General features: G+C 44.3%; 1 protein-coding gene across 9 annotated transcripts in view; it reads left to right on the top strand.

The window, feature by feature from the left end:
• Nucleotides 1–27,985, top strand: part of COA1 (cytochrome c oxidase assembly factor 1) — a 107,859-nt gene that overhangs the window by 37,939 nt on the left and 41,935 nt on the right. For 2 of the 9 annotated variants that reach the window (XM_066631073.1, XM_066631072.1), the window contains exon 2: nt 12,103–12,196. The exons of the other annotated variants lie outside the window; for them this stretch is intronic. The gene's annotated coding sequence lies outside the window, so the exon portion shown is untranslated. The remainder of the gene's footprint in view (nt 1–12,102; nt 12,197–27,985) is intronic. 9 annotated transcript variants of the gene reach the window in all.

Genomic DNA, 27,985 nt, shown 5'->3' with positions numbered 1-27,985 from the left:
GTTCTGAAAGTAGGCCTGGTTCTGTACTATACACAGGCCATTGATCCTTCTGTTCCAATCTGGACATGATACAAGCTCTCATTAACAGTGCCACTTCTGTCATCCATGCTGCGGGTTGGCTATCTTTAGTTTTAGAGTACGGTAATAGCACTTGTTGCCACATCAGCAGGCATTTAAGCAATTAATGAGCAATGGGAGACAGCAAGCAAACATAAAGTGTCTGTGACCTGGCTTCTTATAAGGAAACAGGCAAACAGAAGCTACTGTATGGGGAGCACATCAAGGACCATTCTTTTCTTCCCCCCTTAATGACCCTTAATAGTTCACTCCAGTTTGAGATGGGAGCCTCTGTTGTTCTTTGTCCTGCAGAGGGTGCTGCGGAATGCTCCTTGATTGCACAGTTTAGTGTGCCTCAATTACTATACAGCTCTTGATTGAGTATTACAGTGAAGCTGCTGAAAAGCCAAGTGTGAAGGCAGTTCCTTTGTGCATGCTAATGACTTTATTTCAGAATCAGGAGGTTCCCAAGATGAAGTCTTGTTTTCAGGTTTAAATCTCCTGACCAAGCAAGGTGCAGCTAGTGATGGAATTTCCTCCCCCAAAAGGCAAGGCTTCCCCTAAACCAGCTAGCTAGAGGGGTGGGTAGGGGTAATTTCTCTGTAGAACTCTGTTTGGCCTTTCCCCTAAGGCAGTGGTTCCCAAGCTTACCATTGTTGTGATGCCCTCAGAACTCTGAAATGAGTGATAGTGATGCAAAATGCTTGTATTGGCAACCTTCAGTCTCGAAAGACTATGGTAACGCGCTCTGAAAGGTGGTTCTGGCACAGCGTCTAGTGTGGCTGAAAAGGCCAATCCGGGAGTGACAATCCCTTCCACACCGGGAGCAAGTGCAGTCTGTCCCTGGTCTGTCTCCCTGGCTATGGGCCTTCCTTCTTTGCCTCTTAGCCTCAGACTGTTGGCCAAGTGTCTCTTCAAACTGGGAAAGGCCATGCTGCACAGCCTGCCTCCAAGCGGGCCGCTCAGAGGCCAGGGTTTCCCACTTGTTGAGGTCCATCGCTAAGGCCTTCAGATCCCTCTTGCAGATGTCCTTGTATCGCAGCTGTGGTCTACCTGTAGGGCGCTTTCCTTGCACGAGTTCTCCATAGAGGAGATCCTTTGGGATCCGGCCATCATCCATTCTCACGACATGACCAAGCCAACGCAGCCGTCTCTGTTTCAGCAGTGAATACATGCTAGGGATTCCAGCACGTTCCAGGACTGTGTTGTTTGGAACTTTGTCCTGCCAGGTGATGCCGAGGATGCGTCGGAGGCAGCGCATGTGGAAAGCGCTCAGTTTCCTCTCCTGTTGTGAGCGAAGAGTCCATGACTCGCTGCAGTACAGAAGTGTACTCAGGACGCAAGCTCTGTAGACCTGGATCTTGGTATGTTCCGTCAGCTTCTTGTTGGACCAGACTCTCTTTGTGAGTCTGGAAAACGTGGTAGCTGCTTTACCGATGCGCTTGTTTAGCTCGGTATCGAGAGAAAGATTGTTGGAGATCGTTGAGCCAAGGTACACAAAGTCATGGACAACCTCCAGTTCATGCTCAGAGATTGTAATGCAGGGAGGTGAGTCCACATCCTGAACCATGACCTGTGTTTTCTTCAGGCTGATTGTCAGTCCAAAATCTTGGCAGGCCTTGCTAAAACGATCCATGAGCTGCTGGAGATCTTTGGCAGAGTGGGTAGTGACAGCTGCATCGTCGGCAAAGAGGAAGTCACGCAGACATTTCAGCTGGACTTTGGATTTTGCTCTCAGTCTGGAGAGGTTGAAGAGCTTTCCGTCTGATCTGGTCCAGAGATAGATGCCTTCTGTTGCAGTTCCAAAGGCCTGCTTCAGCAGGACAGCAAAGAAAATCCCAAACAAGGTTGGTGCAAGAACACAGCCCTGCTTCACTCCGCTTTGGATGTCAAAAGGGTCTGATGTGGAGCCATCGAAGACAACAGTGCCCTTCATGTCCTTGTGGAAAGATCTGATGATGCTGAGGAGCCTGGGTGGACATCCAATCTTGGGGAGAATCTTGAAGAGGCCGTCTCTGCTGACCAGGTCGAAAGCCTTTGTGAGATCTATGAAGGCTATAAAGAGTGGCTGTCGTTGTTCCCTGCATTTCTCCTGCAGTTGTCTAAGGGAGAATACCATATCAGTGGTGGACCTGTTGGCTCGGAATCCACACTGCGATTCTGGATAGACGCTCTCTGCAAGTACCTGGAGCCTCTTTAGTACAACTCGGGCAAACAGCTTTCCTACAACGCTAAGGAGAGAGATGCCGCGGTAGTTGTTGCAGTCACCCCTGTCACCTTTGTTCTTGTACAGCGTGATGATGTTTGCATCCCTCATATCTTGAGGTACTCCACCTTCTCTCCAGCAGAGACAGAGGATTTCATGCAGCTCAGTGACGATGATCTCTTTGCAGCATTTTAGGACTTCAGCAGGGATGCTGTCTTTTCCAGGTGCCTTGCCAAAGGCAAGGGAGTCCAGGGCCACGTGAAGTTCTTCTAGGGTTGGTTCACTGTCAAGCTCTTCCAGCACAGGCAGGCACTCAATGTTGTTCAGTGCTTCTTCGGTGACTACATTTTCTCTGGAATATAGCTCAGAGTAGTGCTGCACCCAGCGTTCCATCTGCTGCGCCCGATCCTGGATCACCTCGCCTGTGGCAGACTTCAGAGGGGCAATTTTCCTCTGTGTTGGACCTAGGGCCTGCTTGATACCATCATACATCCCCATGATGTTGCCCGTGTCAGCTGCTATCTGTATCTCGGAACAGAGCTGGAGCCAGTAGTCGTTAGCACATCTCCTGGCAGTCTGTTGGACTTTGCTGTGAGCAGTTCGGAGGACCTGCAGGTTGCGCTCACTGGGACAGGCCTTGTATGCTGCTTGAGCTCTCCTCTTTTCCTCAATGACTGGTGTCAACTCCTCAGAGTGGGCTTCAAACCAGTCTGCCGCCTTGTTGGTCTTCTTGCCGAATATGGACAAGGCGGTGTTGTAAACGGTATTCTTGAAATGTTCCCATCTGTTGGATGCGTTTGCGTCGGCCGGGCCTGGAAGAGATTCCTCAAGCGCTTGTGCAAATTCCTCCACTTTTCTCTGATCCCGGGTCTTGCTGGTATCAATGCGAGGTCTTCCTTCCTTTTTCGTGTGATACAGTCGCTTTGTTTGCAGTTTAACTCTGCTGCACACCAGGGAGTGGTCAGTGTCGCAGGCAGCACCATGATAACTGCGTGTGATCTTGATGCTGGGAAGGCTGGAGCGTCTGTTGAGGATCAGGTCGAGCTGGTGCCAGTGCTTTGATCTTGGATGTCTCCAAGAGACTCTATGTTGGGGCTTTGTGTTGAAGAACGTGTTGCTGACACAGAGACCGTGATGACAGCAAAACTCTAGCAGGCGTTGGCCATTTTCGTTCATCCTCCCAGTGCCAAACCGACCTAAGCAAGTGGGCCATGAACTGTTATCAGCACCAACTCTAGCATTGAAATCGCCGAGGATGAACAATGGCTCTTTTACAGGGATTTTCTTGACAGTGGTGGCCAGGTCATCATAGAATTTGTCTTTGGTTTCTGCTGGAGACGACAGAGTCGGTGCATAAGCACTGATGAGAGTGACAGGTCCTGCTGATGACTGGAGCTGCAGGGACAAAATTCTTTCACTTCCCACAGTAGGTGGGATGATGGATTTCAGCAGGGTATTTCTGACCGCAAAGCCAACGCCATGTTCCCTGGTTTCGTTTGGTGGTTTTCCCTGCCAGAAAAATGAGAAATTTCTCTCCTTGACAGATCCGGAATCTGGCAGCCTAGTCTCTTGAAGGGCGACGATGTCCATCTGCAGTCTGCTCAGCTCCATGTCAATGACAGCTGTTGACAGGACTCTGATGACAGGACTCTATCAAGTCCTCCTTGTTTTCACAGTTATCCAAAAATGTGTGGGTCCATAGATTCCCAGCCAGCATCTCCCATTTGTCGCCTTAGAGAAAGGATGTGACTATAGCAGTAGCTTCAGCTTCTTCCACACTTTTCAGCGATGTGTTGGGGGGAATACGGCTGCACTTACCTGTCTCTGTTCAATGTTGTAGAATCATCCAATTCACCTTGGGTCCCTGCCTGTTGAGCAGGTGGCCCTTGAAAGCCCCATAGCTCACAGAAACATGGAGGCAACAAAGATCCAGCATTTCTTAACCCAGCATGTGATTAAACTCTGGAACTCCTTGCTACAGGATGTGGTGAAGGTACTAGATTCCCTTAAAAGGGGATTGGACAGACTTCTGGAGGAAAAGTCCATCACAGGTTACAAGCCATGATGAGTACATGAAACCTCCTGGTTTTAGAAGTAGGCTACCTCATAATGCCAGATGCAAGGGAGTGGCAACAGGATGCAGGTATCTTTTTGTCTTGTATGCTGCCTGAGGCATTGGTTGGGCCACTGTGAGATGCAGGAAGCTGGACTAGATGGGCCTTTGGCCTGATCCAGTGGGGCTCTTCTTATATACGTTCAGTGGTGTTTTCCTTGTCTGAGTGGCCACACTTTTCAGCGTGAGGGGTGTTTCCACATGGTTCCTCCCTCTTCTTCTGCTTCCAGCCTGACCCGTTAAAAAAAGTTGTGATGTGATATGGATGTGGACCTTGCATCAACACTACCTTCTTAGGGATGGGATCACGTGGACCACCCACGTTTCTAACCTTTGGTAGCTCCTGCCTTCAGGGCAGCTGAATAAAGAACAGTGGTGCCGGGAACATCGCGTTCCAGACTAAGCTGGATGGACTGAAGAGTGCATCTCTGAAAATTGCAACATGCAGAGGTGCCATGGGATGCAAAATGCATCACATGGTATTGTCACCAACTTCCAGGTTTGGAGGCCTAACACAAGCCAAAGGAAGGTAAGTGGATCAGGGTGGATGAGAGGGGTTTTTGCAGTTGCTTTTTATGTGTGCTACAGGCCTGCCCACCATGCTGAGCTTTCTGCCATGGTCTGGAGTCTGGCACCACAGTCTCAGTGCTGGGCTTTGGCGGCCCACAATGCCCCTGCAAGTGCCTTGTAGCGCCCCAATACACAGATTGGGAACCACTGCCTTAAAACTAAAGATAGCCAACCCGCAGCATGGATGACGCCTGTGGGACCTGACCTTTTCCATCCATCAGTCCAAGCAAGATTGGGTTGTCACAAGATTGTTCTGGTTCTTGCTTACCTGGCATAGCAGCAGCAACTCAGACATGTATAAAACAAATGTGTCAATCATCACAAGGGGAGGGGTGAGAAGAGGGGGAGGGCTGTACTGGCCTCAGCGTGCTGGTCAAAATGTGTTGGTGGGCTGAATGTGGCCCACAGGTTTGGTGACCCCTGAACTAGACCATGTGGAGGTGGCATCCATGCTATGCAATTAATGTTTTGAACTCAGTTAAACGTACATGTGGATATTTTAACTCAGAAGATGTGAGTAAAAATGAACATTGATTTTCAGAAAACTACATATACATATATTGTTTTAGCTGATTTTAATACTGTTGACTTTGTACTGTTTTTATCTAAAGCAATTTTTTGAAAAGCACTTTAATACCTAACAAAATTGAAGAGCATAACTACATTAAAACCTTGGAAAAGTCTTTTAGAATGAGTCAAGTGACCTGCCAAACCCAGGGGCTGGTTTTTGATTCTTGTAGAAAATGTAAGGAGATGGCAGTTGTTTTTTTAAAAATGACCTGCTCTTCCTTCAGAAACTCTGGAGCAGAATGTGACTCTTAAACAGTCTCCCACTCAGACTGAGGCTTGCTTCCCTTTTAACAGCTTCCCATGTCCGTGGACTATATGTGGTCTCCTACTCTTGCAGCTTAAGTGCAGCTTAAGTTGCAGCTTAAGTGCTGGGAATCCCCTGGGGGCTGGGGATAAGAATAGGCCCTCAGTTTGGCTATACTTGTCATAAGAGGCGATTAAACAGCCACCGGGTAGATGGGACCCATCAGCCTGGGAAGGCAGCTCATCAGAGAGAAGGAAAACTCTGATCCCAAACCTCCACTGCCTTGTGGCTACATCCAGTTATGGAAAAGGCTTCAGGAGTCAACCTCGAGGCAAAATCCGGAGCCGGAGTCCCTGAGGCAGTTCATGGCTGAACACAGTCACATTCTGGCAACTCCTGCGATGCCGCTGGAACCAACCGTATTGGCCTCTGCCTTTCCATTGGACCATTTCAGTGATGTGGAGAGGGGGGATTTGCTGCATGGGTAACAGCCTATTCTCCATATCTACTTTACCCAGGCTTTGCGCACTGGAGAGGACACTCTGTTCCAGAACCACCATTCAGAGCGTGACACCATAGTCTTCCGAGACTGAAGGATGCCAACAAGAAGAAGTGCTGGGATGGGATGGAGAATAGATCGACTAGCAGCTGGAATTGGGTCTCTACTTCATGGCCTTCTAACCCAGCCCTAATGTTGAAGGAGAATACCTATGTATGTGAGAAGACAGAAGTTCTGATCTACCTACTGCTACTGTTAGTTTTTGCACTTGCATTAAATTTAATTGTTCACTACTCAGTAGTGTAGCTACGGGAGGGCACAGTTCTAAGTATTGCAGGGCACCTCAGTGCCCCATGTAAGTGGCCCCCCTCCCTTGCTGTTGGACCCATTCCTGGTGTTGAGAGCAAAGTGGAGGCATCTCCTCCACTTTGCTTTCATTGCCAGGAATGGCTCCAATGGCAAGGGGGGAGGGGCAGCTTGCATGGAGTGTTGTGGCACTCTGCAAAACTTAGTGCTGTGCCCCCCCCCATAGCTATGTTGCTACCCTGAAAAGTTCCTTAGGGGTGAGAGCTATATTCTCCCATGTTTTCATATTTTTATGCAAAGCAAAGGTTTTTTCTTCCTCTGAAAAAATGTGTCTAATCACAGTCTCCAAAAGCTTTCCACATAAAACAGCACATCTAACAGCACTGAGAATAATAATCTCAAAATGTTTCCATTACTAGGAGAATTTCATTAGCTCCTAGTGGCAATTCAGTCCTGTAATTTTGTCATAGTTGCCTGTGAAGTGGAAAAGGAACTAAATTGTGAATACTTATGCACCTAACAAAACTCGACTGTTGCTATTCTCTTACTGTGAAAGAAGTCAAATCTTTAGTTGACCTGGTACCATCTCCAGAAAGTGCTGGTTTAAAAATGTGTAGCCTGAAAGATGTAGAGGTCACTTTTCCTGAGCTGCTTTTTCAGCAGTTAGGATACCTCACTGCTAACAGTCTTCATGCTAGAGAAAGGTTTGTAAGGTTTGTTTTTAGTGTGTGCTCTGGTGATGGGCTAGATCAGCTTTCTGGAGAAAACTGAAGTGCAGATTCGCTTCACAGTAGATGAGAAGACAGATGACTGAGGAAAATACTGATTTCCTTGAAGTTTTTTAACTTTAAACAAAAATGTCTAGTTCAGGAGCTGACAACTTCACATAGGCAACTTCTGTATATGACATGGTATTGTCTAAAAGCATATGACACAGCAACCTTGCTGAAGCTAGACTAGTCTAGGTCTGATCAAAGCCGGAATGGGAGTAAGTAAGGTGCCAAGTGGTCCAGGGGTGTGGGGTGGCTGGCTGGGAGGGGGCATTTCTGGGCAGGGAGGGCAGTATGGTGAGCAGATTGGACCTGGGAGGGGGCGAGATTGGTAGAGGCCTCCTGTGCTGTAGCCTAACCCCCCTTCCTGGGCCTCCTGGCATTACACCTGGCTTTCTGGATTTGCAGCAGCTAAATAGCTGGTGCAGATATGAGAAGCCCCATAGGGAAGGCTGGGGTTTTGCCTAGTGCAAGGGGATAAATATCCCCTTACTCTGAGTAGACCTCAAGCCTCTTCTTAATCTGTACCTGCATATAGTGCAGGTTAGGATTGGGCTGTGAGTGATTTTTTTGCTTTGTAAGGAAGTTGAAGGCTAAAAGGGGATATTTATATTGCTGCCTTATGCTTCTTATAAGGTAATTAGTATGTAAATATGATAAAACCCTAAATCAAAAGGTGGTGGTGACTTTTAGTATGTCTCCTGCAAAAAGGAAATGAGACACTGAATTTCTCCACCAGGTGGCACTGATATTCCAGAACTTGTGTAGCTTCTGATCAGAATTCCCAATCTATGAGGAAGATACAAAATGTTTTGTATTATAATTATCAGGATGTGCAGAGCAAAAAAACAATTTTTTGCCTTAATCTCTCCACTTCGTGGTTATATAAACCAATACAAAATAAACAATATATTTTGCCTCTTCCAGGTCTTCTAAATATGTTGCTGATAACAATCATTAAGCACTCTTATTAAAAGTAATATGTATTTAGGGCCCAATCCTGAACAGTGCACGCACACTGTTGCAAATGTGCCGTAAGGCACGTTCGCAAGCCCTAGCACCGGGCAAGCGCTGGTGGTAGCCCAGTGCTGGCTGGCGCTGGGCTACTGCCGGGCAGCCACCAAATCTCTGGCAGACCACTGAGCAGCAGAGAGGTCAGTGGAGGCGTGGGGAGAGGTAGGGCTGAGATGTTCTGGGGAGAGGGGTGGAGGGTGGGGAGGAGGTGTTCCAGGGGGAGGGAGCTGGGCAGGAGGGAGGATTGTTTATCTTGCCTCAAAGCACTTGTTTACATTATCAAGATATCAAAGAACACATGTTCAAGACCACTTAGATGCAAATTCATTTCCTTCTCAACAACTTTAATTGCCCTGTTGATGTAGTCAGAGGGTTTTCTCCCCATCTTTTCAATGCATGCTTATTAGCAGCATGAGTTTCTAAGAAACAAAACATTCCTGATTGCAGTCAGGAGTGGTTATGCTTTGCTTGCTTCCTACCTCTCATTCTTGGGTCACTGTGCAGTTGCACTAAGCTGTACTACTCCACCCATCTTTACACACTCTACTTGTTTATGCAACCCCTTATCCTTCTGATGAAAGTGGTAGTGAACCAGGAGAGGCACATTACCCAAAGGTGCTTTTCAGGGCTTTCAGACTGTTTAACCCCTTGTCTGAATAAGTTAAGCGGAAATTGAAACAACATTAAAATCCTTTCATCTCCAAGAGAAATAGCTCATGGAAGCAAGCTGTAACAGAACAAATCCTCCCTTTTCAACAGGCTGACAAAAGCTTTGCTTAAATATCAAGAGTTTTCTTACAATACTAAAATTTTCAAGAGTGTCACGTCATGTGCACATTCCCTGCTGTGCATCCAGTGCTTGGAAAAGCACTTTTGCTGCAGCAGAAGCCCAGTCTCAAGGGAAGGTGGCTGGGTGTTATAGAGCAAATGGCTAATGACACATTTATTGTACCAGAGGTGGATAATTTCAGGAAAGTATTCAGGGATTGTCACTCCCGAATTGGCCTTTTCAGCCACACTAGACGCTGTTTCAGAACCACCTTTCAGAGCGCGACACCATAGTCTTTCGAGACTGAAGGTTGCCAACATGATGATTCAATTTCCTCAGGTGGTGCTGGACTATTTTTCAGCCATGACCGGATATCGTCTGTAGCCAGTCTTTCATAATCATTGATGAGTTGCTTATAAAGCAAAGCTGCAAAGACGCTTCCCTCCAATAACAGTATGTACAGGAACTGCTGTTAAGAAGCAGCTGATCAAGCCTGTAGAAATTTCTGATCCAAAACTCTACTAATTAGTTCTTGGAACAAGAGAAAGCACTTAGTGCAAAACACCAGAAGTCTAGTTCTCCAGAATCCCATCTGCTCCCTTTAAATAGCCATAATGACTCCTATCACTATCCCTTTATGAATTAAAATGTAAAGTGTTATGTCCATAGGAAGCATTTTGGGTAGAGGCAGAGAAGTGTCTGTGTTTGCAATTCTGCTGAGCAGGAATGATACTCCCATCATCTCTCTTTAACATGGTGTCTCTGAACCTATCTGCATTGTGACAGCTGTGTGGGTGGGCCAGCCAGTTGATACAGAGTGGGTGGCAGGATCAGTGTAGCACAAGGGGGCTGTGTAGGGGGCTCACAAAGGAAGTTGCAAACCAGCACTGTGGGCATGAATGATGCTGAGCTCTATTGACTAACCCCACATGAAGGTTCACTGAGCTCAAGCCCTCTCAGAAAGAGCCCCCACAAGTGCTCATTTTGTTATGTACATTCTTCTGTTTGATTTTTAGTGATTGCTGTCCTTTCTTTGTCAAGCAAGCAAAAGTGGGTGACACAAGTGCATGTGGAAAGGTATGAAATAAAAAAAGCACCCGTTTAAATGAGTCGGAATCAAGCTAGACGTGCTGCTTGATTTTGAAGTTGTGTGTCTGCTTTTAAAAAACAGATACTCTTAATGTGTGCTATGAGATGCTGAAACGGCTCCTCCATAATACGGTGTCCATGCATGAAGAGTTGTCTCCCAGGAAAGTTCCACAAACTGACCACATTGCATCATGGGGCAAGCATTAAGCTGTGGGGAAGAGGGGAAGAAACTAACACAGCTGGGACAGTTTTGGCTGCCTCCTTGTGTGGCACGCAATGTGTAGGCTGATGTGAATGGACATCTGTTGGGTTTTCCAAACTTTCATCAATAAAGGGGGCAAAGGTGCAAATTTTCTGATGATGCAGCGGACATGTTTATCTCATGATATGGTACTGGTTAGTAGATGTATACAGTCCTTTTTTTGTCACCTCATGCTCTTTTTATTTATCTGATCATTTTAATGCTTTTTTTTTTTTTAAAGCAAAAGGCTTGTGTCACATAGGAAGCTATAGAGCGTCTTAATTTTGACAGTGCTTTCAGGCTGCATCCACACCTCTGTCCCACTTTATTTTGACCTTGTTAATTGCCTTTCATTTGTGTGTGTTGGTTCACCAATATGATTTGTTATTCTTTTATACCTGTACTAGACACACAAAGAAGAGCATATGGCACCTCTTCTAATGAGTAGGTGTGGCATCCTGCATTCCAAGAGACAATGTTCTCTCAAGGAATATCATGGGAAACTTAATCTCTCTCTCGGAACTGACATTTTTGCAAGAAAGTCCAAGAATGCAACCCTAATCAGGGACACTAGGTCAGCTGGGGACTGCATATTGGTTTCTAATATAACTTGAGACTTGTCCTCTAATACAGCTGGTATAGATGTACCCTAAGTATTGCAGTTCCTCTTTGATCGTGACAATTATTATAGGACTGTGAGAGCCAGCCCTATAGTTAAGGTGTGAGCCTTTACTATTTATCTCATACTCTGCATTATGAGTCTCATTGCTTAGATCAGGGGTGCCCAAACCCCGGCCCTGGGGCCACTTGCGGCCCTCGAGGCCTCTCAATGCGGCCCTCAGGGAGCTCCCAGTCTCCAATGAGCCACTGGCCCTTTGGTGATTTGTTGGAGCCCACACTGGCCCGATGCAACCGCTCTCAGCGTGAGGGCAACTGTTTGACCTCTCGCGTGAGCTGTGGGATGAGGGCTCCCTCCACTGCTTGTTGTTTCATGTCTGTGATGCAGTAGAGGCAGAAAAGGAAAGGCCAGCCTTGCTTTGTGCCTTTTATAGGCCTTCAGCTATTGCAAGACCTTCATTCATTCATATAAGTTCATCTTTAATATATTCATATATGTAAACTTGTATAAATTTATTCAAATTTGAAATGTAAATTAATTCTTTTTTTTCCCCGGCCCCTGACACAGTGTCAGAGAGACGATGTGGCCCTCCTTCCAAAAACTTTGGACACCCCTGGTTTAGATGGAAAAGAGAGACCAAGTCAAGAGACTTGCCTAAAGCAAGTATTTTGTTGCTGGACCACTCCTGGTTTTCTACTCAGTCAATCCAAATTCTACTTGGTAAAAAACTGAATTCTGTAACCTGTGTAATTTTGCAGATTTATATAATTTACTACATTTTGCATAATATTGGATCTTTACTAGTCACAGATGGTGGGGAGGGAGTAGCTATGCAGGTTACTGAAGCCCCACCTCTATAAACTGGAAATATTAATCATCTCTGGCTTCTAAGATTTCAGCGTTCATTGCTCTCACTTTGTCAAACATATCTTCATATCCATGAGGGCCAGAAATTTGGTTTAGAAAGCTGAGGTTCTTGGGAAGTTAAATTCTACACTGCTGTTACTCCATTTGTATTTTTCTGTGCTCTTGCAGAATTGCAACATACATCCAGTTCTGTTTATGATGCTAATATGAATCTGTTAATGGAGAGAAAGAACAGAAGCTCCTAAAACTCTTTATATAAAAGGTATTTGCAGCAATAGACTATTCAGCTTTCAAAGTTATACTTTGTTTTAAACCTAAAAAAAAAATCCTCAGAGAAGACAATTACCTTACATTAGCGTTAGTCATTTGTACTAACCTGTGATTAAGAAGCTCACGTGTCTCAGTAGTTGGCCTTAATATTGCTGAAATTACCTTTTTCCATTTCCCAGGCCCTGGCCTAAGGGAGTATATTTTTACTGTTACTGTATCTTGATGATGTATGCTCTTATTTCAAAACTCAGCATTGTGCCATTAACAGAACTATTTTGCTTAACAATCATGCTCGATGGTCAAATACAATAGCAAATAAATACAAAACAAACTTATAGGAAATTGCATTGTAAGTTATTTGAAGTTACAAATTAAATTTCCCATTCCCAAATGTTTACGGACAAATTCAGGACAAGGTAGATTAGGATTTTGTGGTCACGCAGACAATTAAATTAGCTACTAAATGCTTTTCAATTCCCTAGAGCAGTTTAAAATAAGATAATCCAGAATTTTGGTAGCATAGATCAGGAGCTAAGAAATTTTGGAACCATTTTCAAAGAACTGTTGAATATGCTTAATTTTAGAATCATCATAAAGAGGGAAATGGAAAACGATTAAGCAAGACTTCATTTGTTTAAAGAGCCACAATGGTGTAGTGGTTATTTAGTTGGACTTAGACTTGGAAGACCCAGGTTCAAATCCCAGCTCAGCCATGAAGCTTCCTTGGGCCACACAGGTCACAGTCTCTCAGCCTAATCTACCAATCTATCTCAGAGGACTGTTGTGAGGACAGAAGGAGGGAAAGAACTATGTACACCACCCTTTGGAGGAAGGGCAGCATTTAAAACCTGAAAAAATAACAAATATTTCACACCTTAACTGATCAATCTCGTATATGTAGATTGACAGTTTAATAGTTATGCTATCATGGATAGGACTGAGGTGAGTAACCCTCTTATTTTGCATAGTGTGAATATAACCATTAACAATGTGATAAGGTGTGCATATAATCATTACGCAAGCCACTTCTTTGGCCTTGGGCATACTTTTTATTGGCTTCAGTCACCCATCTATATTGTGAGAATGATAATTGGCCATCCCTAGAGGATTGTTGTAAGGATTATGCAGATAATGTGAAGCATTTTGACTAATTTAAAGAGAGAGAGAGAGAACACAAGCACACAATTAACCCATTTATGCCCAGCCCACAGGTGTACACTTTTGATCCCTGTTGCATATATGCAACATTGGGCAGAAATGGCTTAACCTACTAGGGCTGTCTCACAAGCAGATCACTGTAACTAGTGATGGATGAGCCTTCTGAGGGTCAATGAGATGGGCTCACCTAAAGCAAGTTAATTTGAATGATCAGATCGAGTTCAGAGCTCCAGGTCTTGTTCCTCTCCCAGTATTATCATTGGACTGCACAAAAGCCTATAGCAGAGGTGTCAAACCCATTTTATATCGTGGGCTGAACAGCATTCATGGTGCCTGCTGTGGGCCGGAAGTGACATCATTAAGCAGGTGCTGGCAAGAAATAAGCACTTTGTTTTCAAATAGAAACTCATTAGCTGCAAATGCAGAAGAGAAAATGTACAATTTTTTTTCATAATTTCAAGATATGAGAGAGCCCAACTATCACACTGGGAGAACCCAATTATAACGAGGGATGGATAAATTGCTTTTGGTGGCCACGTCTAGCCTGCAGGCCTTATGTTTGACACCGGTGGATTACATGCTGGAATATTACCACAATATCCTGGATGCCCATCTCTTTGGGAATTTGTAATTTTCCAGATTGCATATAGCCTTTATTAAAGAAACGTAAGCTTTGAGGAGCCACATTTCCCAATGTCTTTGTGTCCATAGTATTACTTCAGCGTTCCAGGCCCTTAACACATGTTGTATAGCAGGCTTTTGCCAGATGTAGTAGAAGCTGTGATAACTGTGAGTTGAGTCTCAATGAATTTTGCTGTGAACCACCTTGAGTGCCTTCAAGCAGAAAGACAGCATAAAAATGTTTCAATAAATGAAAATAAAATAAGCTTTGGATAGGTTTGATCCCAACTTGTAATTAGCTAGGAAGTTACAGTCTGTAGCAGTTCATACTCCAAACTTCCCAATTGCAAGCTTTTGTGGCAACATCACTAGTTGTAACGCCAGCTGATGAGTAGCATGTGTGAGTGGGCTACCTACATATATAATTTTCATATAACATAATGTCGTCTCCAGTACTTTTTGATGGGAGATAGTTGTGGCAAGGATGGCTTGCGACCCTCCCATTCAACTGTGGGAGATTGGATTGAACTGTTCCTTGCCACAACTAAGCCCTGGTGGCACCCAGCAATGCAGCAGCGCCAAAATGGCTGCCACTGCATCCTATGGGGCTAGGGCATCTGCTGGAGTCTCCTTGGGGTAAGTGAACAGTTGTTTCCATACCCCATGAAGAACTGCAAAAGCCCCAATGGATTTCCAAAGAGATATGCCAGCTCTTAAGCTGGAACAGAACTAAGAAGACCTGTAGAGGGTTCTGTGGCTTGGGAGGGGGTCCAGGATATGGTGGGAGCCTCTGCTGCCATCTCTGCCCCCCTCCTGGATCCAATCCTTCCTCTGGCCTACCCCCCTCTGCCCAGTTTCACCCAGTTCTCCCTCCGCCTAGTTCTGCCTCTAGTTTAGCGGTAGTACTTACTGCTGGTTGCTACATGAGACCGTCTTCACACCACTGAGTCCCAGTACTGATGCTGTGTCTACTGGCTCAGGAGTGCCTTATGGCACTTCTGTGACAGCAGTTGCCAGGGCAGTGCACCAGTTGCCAGAGCTACCCATCTTAGGATTGGGCTCCAAGTAATTGAAAAAGATCTAGGCACCTGCGAACAGAATGTTGGGCAAATGATTGGGTGTTAAAACCAACACGAGTCACCTCCACCCACATGGTTCCAGCCCCCCAAACACTACTGGAGTAGTGTGGAAAAGAGCAGTTCTTGAATTATGAGAGAAGGTAGGGGGCCCACTCACATGCTCTATTCCCTGAATTATAGGCACATCATGGCCACTTGTAGGTTTCTTAAAACAGTAACTGGGGGACCCATGGTTCCCCTGTAATTTGAACACTGGGAATACGGCAGCTACCATGCTGCTCAAGTAACACATGAAGGGGCCCTATAATTGGGACTCTCTTCTGAAGTCAGTTGTTGCATGGTACAAGTATTAGCGCTAGAATCTTATCTAATGGGTCATCCTTTGCCATTTTGCTATTGTTCAGGCTTAGAAATACTGCATTATGTTTGTAGTTCTGTACTGTGAACCAATAAGCCCCAAGCATACTTTAAAAAACAACAACAAAACACTTATCTTGGCATGGCCTTTTATTTTTTTTGCTCAGTGAGACCCTTGGAAGTGGAAAGTGCTAACATTTCTTGTCTTCCCTAAGCAATTCTCAAAGACTCACCCAGGAAATGTCTGACACGTTCTTGCTTGCATGAACTTCTTGGGTTCATTATGAAGTGACGTTTTACTAGTTGCTAGTAACTGGTCTCAGCTGAATAGTCAGCATGATCGTCTCTCCTTCTGCAGTGAATAATTTCCTCTTCCTTCTCATATGAGTGTTTATGTCATGTCAACCATATAGCTGGGCACTTATCCAGTACAGCATTTTAGTATCTGGTATTGCATCTCTTTAGTTGTCTACCGCAGCCATTTCCTTGAAAAGGATTAGATTTAATTGAGGATGTTTATGTAATCTGTCCAGGATATTTCAGTTGTGATACAACTGAGCTTCTCTAATTAAATGAGTAGTAAACAGAACAGTCAAACCCTATATAAATTGACCAGTCAGCCAAGCAACTACTTAAAGTCACCTGCTGTTATGGGTGCTGCCAGTTGATCTCCAGAATGCCTTAATGTGAAAGTCAGTCCACCTGACCAAACTGGTATATGTAGAATGGGGATTGAATGGATCTGGGCAAAGTGATCATGTAATTGCTTCGCCTACACACTCAGCTCACAACTTGAATGGTGGCATTGCGTGACTGGACCAGTGTATTTTTTAGTGGCTGGTTGGCAACCTTCAGTCTCAAAAGACTATGGTATCGCGCTCTGAAAGGTGGTTCTGGAACAGCATCTAGTGTGGCTGAAAAGGCCAATTCGGGAGTGACAATCCCTTCCACACTGGGAGCAAGTGTAGTCTGTCTGTGTTCAGTCTCCCTGGCTATGGGCCTTCCTTCTTTGCCTCTTTGCCTCAGACTGTTGGCCAAGTGTCTCTTCAAACTGGGAAAGGCCATGCTGCACAGCCTGCCTTCATGTGGGCCGCTCAGAGGCCAGGGTTTCCCACTTGTTGAGGTCCACTCCTAAGGCCTTCAGATCCCTCTTGCAGATGTCCTTGTATCGCAGCTGTGGTCTACCTGTAGGGCGCTTTCCTTGCACGAGTTCTCCATAGAGGAGATCTTTTGGGATCCGGCCATCATCCATTCTCACGACATGACCGAGCCAACGCAGGCGTCTCTGTTTCAGCAGTGCATACATGCTAGGGATTCCAGCACGTTCCAGGACTGTGTTGTTTGGAACTTTGTCCTGCCAGGTGATGCCAAGAATGCGTCGGAGGCAGCACATGTGGAAAGCGCTCAGTTTCCTCTCCTGTTGTGAGCGAAGAGTCCATGACTCGCTGCAGTACAGAAGTGTACTCAGGACGCAAGCTCTGTAGACCTGGATCTTAGTATGTTCCGTCAGCTTCTTGTTGAACCAGACTCTCTTTGTGAGTCTGGAAAACGTAGTAGCTGCTTTACCGATGCGTTTGTTTAGGTCGGTATTGGGTCGATGCAGATGCATCCAACAGATGGGGACATTTCAAGAATGCCGTTTACAACAACGTCTTGTCCATATTTGGCAAGAAGACCAACAAGACGGCAGACTGGTTTGAAGCCCACTCTGAGCAGTTGACACCAGTCATTGTGGAAAAGAGGAGAGCTCAAGCAGCTTACAAGGCCTGTCCCAGTGAGCGCAACCTGCAGGTCCTCCGAGCTGCTCGCAGCAAAGTCCAGCAGATTGCCAGGAGATGTGCTAACCACTACTGGCTCCAGCTCTGCTCCCAGATACAGATAGCAGCTGACACAGGCAACATCAAGGGGATGTATGACGGTGTCAAGCAGGCCCTAGGTCCAACGCAAAAGAAAATTGCCCCTCTGAAGTCTGCCACAGGCGAGGTCATCCAGGACCGGACACAGCAGATGGAACGCTGGGTGCAGCACTACTCTGAGCTATATTCCAGAGAAAATGTAGTCACCGAAGAAGTGTTGAACAACATTGAGTGCCTGCCTGTGCTGGAGGAGCTTGACAGTGAACCAACCCTAGAAGAACTTCACGTGGCCCTGGACTCCCTTGCCTTTGGCAAGGCACCTGGAAAAGACAGTATCCCTGCTGAAGTCCTAAAGTGCTGCAAAGAGATCATCGTCACTGAGCTGCATGAATTTTTTAGTAACTGTGAATGATAGTGTGGGTTGAGTTAGAAGCTGGTTGTGTGATAGGTTCTGCATTGCTCTGGTTGACCCATATTCTCAAATCACATTTGACTATGAGTGAGAGGTCATGATATTACTTAACACATGTATGTATTATCTTGATATTGTCTTTACGACAACTCTGGAAGGTATTATTATTATTATTATTGTTACTGTACTGCAATTGGAGAACTGAGGTTGAAGGGCGGTGGCTTGCCTAAAGTCTCCTAGTGAGTTCATGGCAGAGGTGAAAATCAAACTAGGGCACTTCTGATTCACAGCTCACTCTTTTAGCCATTGCACTACACCAGCTGTCAGATCTGAGGGAGCATTTTTCTGTTGCTCAGGCCTTCACCTTGCATTGTGCCGACAACCTTCTTGTACCACCAGGCTAATATGAGAAACCATGGGACCAGGTGGAAGGATCCCCCACTATGGCTTCTCCCCACTCAGTCATTGCCTATCCCAGAAACATGGAGCATCAGCTGGATGGATTTCTGTTCATGGTCTTGGAGCTTCTTGCATTATATTGGTGAAACAGAAAGGTGCTATGTTTCAGCAGCTCCCATATTACCAGTGTAATAGGAGATGTAGTCCTTGGTCAACACAAGATGTTGTCCTTGGTGGCACGAGAAGGTTTGAGTGACAATGGCTTATTTATATTGGGCACAATTCAACACAAAGAAATTAATGGATGTGAGCATCTTTAATTCTGTGTTGAATTGTAACTGTGGTCTATACAGCGCCACCAGAGTGCATGGCCTTTGATAATATAAACAATATCGCTGCATTACTCCTTGATAGTTCTGTATAAGCAAACTCCTCTTTCTAGGGAGCTTACAATCTAAATATTACAGTGGAAAGATAACAGATGGAGGGAAGGTAAGGGCAACAAGGAATGAATTAGCAAATGCAGCAAATGAATTAGCAAATGTGTTCTTAAGCTTCATAGCAGTTGGAAGTTGAGGACTTTAAAGCAAGGGGTTCGTTGGAAAAGGTGAGCTTGGGGAAGGGGGGATTAATTACATAGGTATTCTGGAAGGGAGTTCCAGACAAGAGAGCTGAGGTAGAACTGATGAAGCGCAAATATCTTGAGAAATAAGGGAAGGATATGGAAAACTTAGAAGTAAAGATGTGCATGTGAGAGTAGGGGGCATCTGTGAAACTGACAGGAGTATTCTTTAAGCCAGGGGTGCCCAAACCCCGGCCCTGGGGCCACATGTGGCCTCACAATGTGGCCCTCAGGGAGCCCCCAGTCTCCAATGAGCCTCTGGCCCTCTGGAGATTTGTTGGAGCCCGAACTGACCCAACGCAACTGCTGTCAGCGTGAGAGCAACTGTTTGACCTCTTGCATGAGCTGTGGGATGAGGGCTCCCTCCACTGCTTGCTGTTTCATGTCTGTGATGCAGCAGCGGCAGCAAAGGAAAGGCCAGCCTTGCTTTGTGCAAGGACTTTTATAGGTCTTGAGCTATTGCAAGACCTTCATTCATTCATATAAGTTCATCTTTAATATATTCATTTATGTATATTTATGTAAATGTATTCAAATTTGAAATGTAAATTAATTCTTTTTCCCCCCGCTGCCCCTGGCACAGTGTCAGAGAGATGATGTGGCCCTCCTGCCAAAAACTTTGGATACCCCTGCTTTAAGCATATAGCTTACACTGTCATTGGCTCCTGTTTCACCTCTTACACTGACCAGACCAGCCACCCTCAGCTGAAACTCTGCTTGGAATTCTGAGTGGTAGTTGACAGAGATTCATCTTGACCTGCAGGAGGTCCAGTGATCCCAACTAGCATAAACCCGAAGTAAAGTGAGAGACTAAGGACAGAAGCCTAACCAGGTCTTCTCAGAAGTAAGTTCTATTTTGTGCAATGGAGCTTACTCTCAGGAAAGTGTGGTTAGGATTGCAGCCTTAGAGACAAGTTGGGAGACAAGTTGGGAACATTTTTGTGTAAGTAAAGCCCAGACAAATCTGTGCTGAAAAGTATTCATTATCATTGGGCAGGAATGATAATTCCAAGGAATGACACAAGGTGGCTCAGCCCGAACTGTTCAGGCTGCTTGGGAAGCTCTGGGCAAGCCCTGGAGCGAAACTAAGGAATGCACTGTAAGAATTTGGAACTTGCTAAATTGCTGAGTGCCTACAGTGCTTCTTGAAGAAAGGGAGTGGAGTTAAAATACATAGGTGAAATGATTGCAGCTGCCTCCCAGTTTGCACTCAATCCTGCTGGTTGGAAGATTGGCCCAATCAAGGGGATGATTGGTGCATGAAAGACAAAAAGTCAACTTCAGGTCTTGGATGAAGTTTCTTTATGCAAAATCAGACCTCTGGTCCATTTAGCCCAGTGCTGCCTACTCTGATTGGCAGTGGCTCTCCGAGCCTTGGGCAAAGAGTTTTCCTAGCACTGGTCCCTAAGATCCTTTCAGCTGGAAATGTCAAGGGTTGCACTGGGCCATAGCCCTTCCCTGGTTTGTAAAAAAGCATCAGAATTTTAATTAAAGTGCCACATTTTGCTCTGGGGGGGAATGTCTCTTTCCTTTTCACAGGTAATGAATGAGAGATCAACACTTGTAACAAGTGGGGCTAAATACACACCTGTGTGCATGTTAGCTTCCCTTTAAATATAAGTAGAACTGACATTAATTTTCTGGGTTGAGAATTAATTTTTCAGATGTCAACCAACTTGCATAATGTTTAATTTCTTCTTCTGAGTGGAAGATTAATGTTGAACTTTTCTGTGGTTGATCAGAGAGACTGCAAATGTGGATGCATCAAAGACAAAACACCTCTGCATGTTAAAAGCCCTGTCCTGTTGATTTCTTTTCCTTCATTTTTACCTTGGCTGCCATTGTAGTTTCTTGAATTCTCAGGCAGATGCTATGCTTTTCTGCAGTTTGGCTCCAGATTTGTTGAAATAAGTACGATATTATTTTTATTTGATTGGAACAGTCGGCCACCATGTTTCTCAGAAAATTTGCCGAAGTCAAATCCAATGAATTCACTTTGCTTAGGTTTTTCCAAGCATTTGCAACACTTCCTCTCAAACAGAGAGATGTAGATTCAGTGGATTTTTGCCATAAGCATGTAGAATATAGAATTCAGGTTTTGTAATTATATTTGTTTACTCCTCAATTACCCCTCAGTTACTTTAAATTACTGCTTATACGCGTTAGAACACAAACTCACAGAAGCAAGGAAATGCAAGTTAAGAGACAAAGCACCTATACTGTTTGTATAGTAGATATCCCTGTGGTCTTCTATGTGTCATCTATGTGTCATCGCTGATCTAGTGCAGCAATCAAAGCTTTCATATCACCTATTGACACCTCAGTGCACTGCTTCATATCACCTATTGACACCTCAGTGCACTGCTTTTCAGCGGTTCACACGTTCATCAAGTGATGAGAAATCAAGTGGCATCTGTGTCCCAAGTCTCTTTGTTTTGAAGTGCCTGTCTACTCAACATCCTGTCTCCAATTATGTCAGATACTGATTTCCCAGATGTAGGGGGTGACAGAGAATATGCAAATCTTAAATAGTCAAAATGCTGACAAATCATACAAAACAGTAGTTTTTCATTGACTGGCCAAAGAACTTTTTTTATTTGTTTAAAATTTTAATAATTCCCCATTATATTTTGTTGAAACTTTAAATTGTCAAGAAAAATATTTTTATTCTGCAACCACATATCTTCCCCTTTATGCACCAAGAAAAGCAATTCTCTTAGCCATTTCTCTTCCGAGACCCACAATAAGAAGCACTTGCTGTGGCACACTGCAGGTTACTCCCTCTCCCTTTCATTGCCATTATTAACTGTGGTGTAGCATTAGGGCGGTGCTGGCACGAAGCATGGTTAATGTTAACGTCTGATCTAGCTCTGAATTATTCTCACTTCCAATATGGTAACCGTTTGTCTCAGGAAGGAAGCTCCCATTGGAAACTTTGGCTCCCACTAGAGGAAAAGGCTTAAAACCTTTTTCCACCCCCCTTTGTGGTCCACTAGCATACCTGGAGGGGGGGCAAAACACTAAGTTTCTTCAGGTGTCTGACCTGTGTAAAGTGGCTCCTCCTTCTCGACTTCAGAGCCAGTTGCAACTGCTAAAGCAAAAGCTTTTGCAGTCACAACTGGCTCTGAAGGCGAGGAGGAGGAGCCACTTTACACCAGCAGCCAGGCACCTGAAGAAACTTAGTGTTTTGTTCCCCCTCCAGGAACGCTGCTGTTATGGTTCTGATCTGGATCAGACCCCCTTGGCAGATTTTTTTTAAAACAAAACTAAAACAAGTGCAGGCAAGCCAAATGACGGGATCAGCAGCATTGCTTCTGTACCAGACCTGTAGCATCATCTTTCTTGAGTGCAATCAACAGAGTTCTTGCACAGTGGAAACTTTAAAAAAAATTATAAAAACAAAATGAGAGCGAGAGGGGGGAACTGTTCAGGCAAGTCTGTCAAGATGTTGATGTACTGCCATGCACTGTAAAATGTTCCAGTAGTTTAGGATACTTGCTTTATAGCACATGACCCTCAAAGCAGTCAGGAGTCTCCCCCCCCCCCCAGCCCCAATGCTTTGAGAATTGAAGCCACAGAACTAAAATAAGCTGTTTCCAGGAGTGCTGATGGAAAATGCCCCTGGCTGATAGTAAATATTCACAAGTAGTTTTCAGGTTTGATTACTCAATGTCTGCAAATCATCTCTGTAAAAGGGCTTCACTTGCATAGAAGGGTCTGAGTCAAAATCCACTAAAAAAGCTGTTGAAAGATCTCCAGTGTATTGAGTGAACCTGGAGTTTAGGAGGGGTTGGAGGATGTGTGCAACCCAGAAAATGTAGTTTTATTATATGTTCATTATTTTCATACATACATTTCAAGAATGTCTTAAATGTTGTTTTTGCTTGTAGTAATGGGATATTTAAAAATGAAAAATAAAAGTCAAATTTATATGAGCTTTATTTCTTCTATATGGTCCTGTTGTGATGTTGAGACTACTCACATATACTTAAAAAGTGAGTGTCTTTTATATTTTGCCCTAATTATTACCTTATTTACATTGGATCAACATAAGCCACTTGATTCAAAAACATATTTCTTTCTTGCTGTTCTCCTTCAGGTAGCATTTAACTACAATGACTAGTAGCCATTGATAGACTTGTTCTCAATGAATTATTTGTTTAATCCTCTTTTAAAGTGATTCAAGCTAGTGGTTGTCAACATATCCTGTGATAGAGAATTCCAATTAGTTATGCAGTTGCTAAAAAATGTTCTTCCTTGGTCTGTCTTGACTCTTGCAGATCAGTTTCACTTGATGGCCTTGGGTTCTAATGGAGTTATGGGAGAGGGAGGAAAACATCTGTCTACCCACTTTTTTCAACAGGCTTCAGTCATTCCCTCCCCCCAACCATCTCTAAAAGTCCTTTTTAAAATATGTGTCCTGAACCAACCGTGTAGCTGACTAGCATGCCACTCTAGGGCAGGCCAGTCAGCCTGCTGCCCCCTCCAAATCAGAAGTAATTGCGGTGATGTGATGACATCATTGCAGTTACATCTGGTGCGTTTCACTCTGACCAACTGTGTTGAGGGGGGCTGCAGGGCAGGCAGGTTCTCCTGCCCGTCCTACAGCCTTTCTTGGTGTGGTTGCACGCCGCTCAGGGCAAGGCTGACTGCTTCTATAGGCGGACTCACTCTGAGCGGTTTGACTGCAAACTAGAAGAAGTAGGTCTGCAGTAACTGGATTGCCGTGGCAGGGGCTGGATTGCCACCCCTAGAAGAGTACCACCTTATGGTCCTGTGACTCCCCCCTCAGCTACACAACTGTCTTGAACATTAATGTTGTTCTACACTAATGTTCTACACTAGTACGGGGTAAACTAGCACGTAGTACTTCTACTAGTAGGTAGAACTAATGTTCTACACTACGCTAATCTGTGTAGCTTAAAGTTGACCTGTTGCAATTCTAGATGTGCACTTACTTGCAAGTAGACACGTTTCCTGAATCAGAATCTATCTGCTGTTCTCTGCAAGCAGGGCAACTTGTTAATGTGACCTTCTGGACTTCTCTTGATTATTTATATGTAGCACAACATAGTTTTGCCTCTCCTAAGGTGAGTACAGTATCTTTGTCATGCTAAGGCATCAGCAGATCTGAATTGGATCATATGACAGAGGTCATATGACATAGGAATTAAAAATGCCAGTCGTTCCCCCCCCCCCCCAAAGAAGCTCCTGTGTTGAAAACTTTCAATGTCCATCAGGGGTTGTTTTGATGTGAGAAATTTCACTGGAGAACAAAATGTTCTGCTAGCACTAATATATGCTAATAGGCACTCAATGTGTCTGCTATTGAACTGAAGGCAAAAAAGGGCCACCCCAAGACAGGGCAGTGGTTTCTACATACTTGGGAGACTTCGTATTTGCTCAGAAGCACATGCGTCTGCACATTAAAAAAAAACAAACATCCCCTCAAATGGCTTGACATGGATGGAATGTTCTTAGTGGCTCCCAGGAATGTTGAGGTGCTGGTTGGAAAAAAGTAGCAGCAGCAGCAATTGGGACAAGGAGAGGGAATTGGCCTGCATGAGCCTTTAACAAATTGTGGTAAGTGGTTATTAAACTTTTGAGAGATGCAACATTTTGTTGCAGCTCCTATTTGTATTTTTTCTTCAGCTAATACTTCTCCAAACCCCTTAGATATACAGGTATGCCTTCTTATCTGCAGGGGTTCTGTTTCAGAATCCCCCCTCACCCACAGATACCTAAAACCATAAGTAAGGGCGAATGCCTGTCCATGCAGTCTGGATTCTCCGGAGGCAAGGGAAACCCGGGCTTCTGAGCTCAGCAGAGGTTGCGGACATCCATCCACCTTATAAGGCATTAAAAGTCATTTTTGGTTTCTCTGTGAAACCAGAATTCACGTGAAATCAGAAGCAGAACTCCCCTCACCTCCAGAGGAGGGGTGCATGGGGGCCCCCCACTGACTCAATAATGAATATGGCTCCCCCGTATTATTTTTATAATTCTTAGGGCCGAATCCTACCCAACTTTCCAGTGCCAATGCAATGCAGCCCCAAGATAAGGGAACAAACATTTCCTTATCTTGAGGGGGCCTCTGTGTCTGCCCCCCCCCACCGCAAGACTGCCCTATTGGCACAACTGTATCAGCACTGGAAAGTTGGTTAGGACTGGGCTCTTAGAATATTATTTTGTAATGATTAATGTCAATTTGTTCTAAAGGAGGTCCCTACTCAAAACCCATCAGAACATTATACTTTCTGTTAAAGTGATTTTTTTATATCCATTTATGGAACTTTTTCATCATTCATAAACAATACTAGCAATGCAATCCTAGGTGTGTCTACTCAGAAGTAAGTTTCATTAGATTAGTAGAACTTATTCCTGGGCAAGTGTGCATAGAATTGCAGCATAAGTAGTGTTGACCCAAAATGGGGTTGGGCCTTTCTCCTTTGGTGATTATTTGTACTCCTTTATAAATGGATATGAAACTGTTCACAAGGGAGCAGACACTGGTTGGGTGGGGATAGGGGACAGGGAGAGAATACAAGCTATACAAACTGGGTTTATCCTACACTTTGATCCAGTTGTGGTAGAATGGAGACAGGGTGTGTAGCCAAATTTGTATCCCAGGTGCTGTTTAGATGAATGACACTTATGCTTGGTGTCTGGGCTAACCACTTCTAACTGCAGGTGGGGACTAATGTGATCTATTGGGTAGGAGGTGTGGTCTGGTGGTTGAGCCAGTGCCTGCCTGAAGAAAGCTAAGCAGGTTCAACTGCAGTCTCAACTTGAATAAGGAATTCTGTTGACTTCATGAAGGCACATTGTGAGAGTGGAATGTGGAGGAGGAGTCAGCTAGAGTTGGATAACATCTTAAGCACCAATTGTGGCTATCGTGGAAGCTTGAAAGTGCAGGGCACAACCAGGTTGATGGCTGCACTTGTGCGGAAAACATCTGGTGAACTGAGGGTTCTGCGAGTTCTTCTCACAGAACTATACTGTAAAACCCCCGTTGAACTGCCTTGAAGGTGATATATAAATAAATGGGATGGCATAATCCTCTATACAAAGCATACATCCCTGCAGATTGAAAACTTGGACATTGGTGAGAATGTCTGACAAGAATCTTTCCCCCTCCCCCTAGTTTTCTGTGTGCATGAGAAAGCAATGAAAGATGAGTACGTAATGTCAAGGCCACAAATCAAGACTGAAAAAGAGAAGCAATTCAAACTTAGTAAAGGATAGGAAAAAAAGTAGAAGGGTGTGACATGGTGCAACACAGTAACCACAAGAAGTTTGGATTGTTGATTTCTTGCAGTCAACTGCATAACAAAAGACTGATCCATGTTTGTGCATTGTTGAATTGGTTGTATTTAAAGAATCAGATATGCAGGATGTTCTGAAGCAGTGGTTCTCAAACTTTTAGCAGTGGGACCCACTTTTTAGAATGACAATCTGCTGTGACCCACCAGAAGTGAAGTCATGACCAGACATGACATCATCAAGCAGGAAAATTTTTAACGATCCTAGGCTGCAATCCTGTCCACACTTACCCAGGAGTAAGCCCAATTGACTATCATAAACGCATATATGTAGTAGCCTGTTAAAAGTACAGTTCTGTAACAATTCCCCATATCAGTCACATACCATGGTAGCATCAAGTCTAATGTATTAAAAATAAAATATTGAAATGAAAGGAGATCTACCTGAAATTGGCTCATGACCCACCTAGTGAGTCCCAATCCACAGTTTGAGAAACTGTCCTAAAACCTGAGTGACTTGTCTGAAGTACAGGGGTGGAGGCAGTGCTTTACCCTGGTTTTACTTGACTGCCCCCCCCCCACACACACACACTGGAAAGCTGAACTTCTGAGTCATATTTTTAGAGTGTGTTTTCCATTGCAAACTCACCTGTATGTAGACTATTATGATTAGTAAAATGAATGCGTCAGTGTTCAGGGACACATGGATTTCACATGTAATAAACACACACCTTTCAGAAAAGGAGGAGCACACGGGACTTGGTAGATTAATTTCTGGACCAAGTACAGCAGGACTTGCACCCAAAGCACTGTCATTCACAAAATCCCCGTTACAAAATGACAAGTTATCAGTACATGAATCAATTTGTTGTTGACATGCCTGTCTTGTGCTCAGATTTGCCAGATTCATTTCATATCGAAAAAGGCTGAATCAGTAAGAACGCCAAGATAATTTTCTTCATGTTGCACAGTTATAAGGTACACAACTGCAAAACACAGGCTTTTATAGATTTTTTTAAAATGCAGTATCCATGAAAGTGGAATGGAAGTTGCATGTGTGTGGATTATGAGTCTGGCATGCAAAAGCCACTACAATCCAAGCATATGTTGATATATCACTAAACAGTGAGTGATGTCTGTGGTGAACGGCAGGCAACATGTTATCCACGCTTCAGAACTCCTTTACTTATGATTTTTTTTAAATTTCTACTTCTTGTCTTGAAGGCTGCAGTTACCCTGGAATCTGTCTGATGTTGATGTTTGCCAGCCAGATTTGCATTGCAGCTTAAATATTTGCATTGTGGTTACACCAAGTGACCATGCAGGTTGTGGTAGGAGCCATACACATGCCCAGTGTATAATACATGCTACTTTTATATATTTTTCAACACTTATCTGAGGAATGAATAGATGCATGTCATGGAGCATATTAGTCAAATCCTTCATATTGGATCTGGCTTCTGTGTATCAATGGGACATTCCACCCCCTCAAAGCTTTTAGGTCTAAGTTCTAGAACTGGACTGTTTGGTTGTGAGTTCAGCATTTCCTAATAGTATTGACTTATTTTATATGCATCTTTTGTGTATCTTGCATATTCCTTTATTTTTGACATGCTCACATCCTGATTATGTGGGTTAATCCCCTAAGGACGTTTGGGTACAAATTACTTTTTTATTTTCATGAAGATCCAGGGCAGCTAACAACAATATTAGTTGCAAAATACCAGTCAAAGATTAATAAAAGAACAGCAATACAATATAAAAAATTGTAACAAAGAACTGTCAGCTTAAAAAAATCAAGTGATAAAGAATCACTAAATTGTCTGATCAAACAGACAATTGTCTGTCTTCAGCTGGTGGCAAAAAGTTTGTAAAGAGGGTACCAGGTATATACAGGTGTGTGCCCCTTAGCAACATTCCATCTAACGCCGGGATTCCATAACCAACAATCACGCATGGTCATGTGGTGTTGGGGGTGCGCACCCCAACCCTCCAAAAGGAAGGTTGTCTGACCC

This window comes from Tiliqua scincoides, chromosome 5 (assembly GCF_035046505.1).
Source record: "Tiliqua scincoides isolate rTilSci1 chromosome 5, rTilSci1.hap2, whole genome shotgun sequence".
Lineage (NCBI taxonomy): Eukaryota > Metazoa > Chordata > Lepidosauria > Squamata > Scincidae > Tiliqua > Tiliqua scincoides.
The sequence above is the reverse complement of the archived record's forward strand: the minus strand, read 5'-3'. Positions and strand labels throughout refer to the sequence as shown.